Here is a 1350-nt window from a genome sequence, read left to right as displayed (position 1 = left end):
ACTTCAGATCGGTTGCTAGTGGGAATGATGGAGCGTTGAATGAACTCCAACCATCCTCTAGCCACAGGCTTGAGGTCCAGTCTTCTTAGTTGAACTGGCTTGCCTTTGGAGTCTCTCTTCTATTGAGCTCCTTCCACACTTATGTCCGTAAGGACTTGGTCCAACCTTTGATTAAAGTTGACCCTTCTAGTGTAGGGGAATTCATCTCCTTGCATCATGGGCAAGTGGAATGCCAACCTCACATTTTTCGGACTAATATCTAAGTATTTCCCCCGAACCATTGTGAGATAATTCTTTGGACTCGGGTTCATACTTTGATCATGGTTCCTAGTGATCCATGCATTGGCATAGAACTCTAGAACCATTAAGATTCTGACTTGTTGCATAGGGTTGGTTTGGACTTCCCAACCTCTTCTTCGGATTTCATGTCGGATCTCCGGGTACTCATTTTTCTTGAGCTTGAAAGGGACCTCAGGGATCACCTTCTTCTTTGCCACAACATCATAGAAGTGGTCTTGATGGCTCTTGGAGATGAATCTTTCCATCTCCCATGACTCGGAGGTGGAAGCTTTTGTCTTCCCTTTCCCTTTTTCTAGAGGATTCTCCGGCCTTAGGTGCCATTGATGGTAATGGAAAAACAAAAAGCTTATGCTTTTACCACACCAAACTTAAAGTAATGCTCGCCCTCAAGCAAAAGAAGAAAGAAGAGAAGAAGAAGAAGAAGAAATTGGAGGAGAGTGAGGGGAGATGGATTCGGCCAAGGTATAGTAGAGGGGGTAGTGTTGTGTGAAAATGAAGTAGAATGGAAGTGTATATATAGGGAGAGGGGAGATGGATTCGGCCAAGGTATAGTAGAGGGGGTAGTGTGGTGTGAAAATGAAGTAGAATGGAAGGGTATATATAGGGAGAGGGGAGAGGGTAGGTTCAGCCATTTAGGGTGGGATTGGGTGGGAAAATGTTTTTGAATTTTGAAGGTAGGTGGGGTTTATAGGGAAGAGTGGGTGGATGTGAGTGGTGAATAGGTGATTGGGAAGAGAGATTGAGGTGATTGGTGAAGGGTTTTTGGGAAGTGTGACATGGGGAAGAGTAAAATAGGATTAGGAGGTAAGGTGGGAATATAGTAGGTGGGGATCCTGTGGGGTCCACAGATCCTGAGGTGTCAAGGAATTCCATCCCTACACAAAATAGGCATGTAAAATGCCTTTGCACACCATCCTGGCGTTTAAACGCCGAGTGGTGCACGTTCTGGGCGTTCAACGCCCAGATGTAACATGTTTCTGGCGTTGAACGCCAGTTTCATGCTTGTTACTGGCATTCAGCGCCAGCTTTTCTTCTAGGCACATTCCTGGC

This window comes from Arachis duranensis, chromosome 6 (genome assembly GCF_000817695.3).
Source record: "Arachis duranensis cultivar V14167 chromosome 6, aradu.V14167.gnm2.J7QH, whole genome shotgun sequence".
Taxonomy (NCBI): Eukaryota; Viridiplantae; Streptophyta; class Magnoliopsida; order Fabales; family Fabaceae; genus Arachis; species Arachis duranensis.
The sequence above is the reverse complement of the archived record's forward strand: the minus strand, read 5'-3'. Positions refer to the sequence as shown.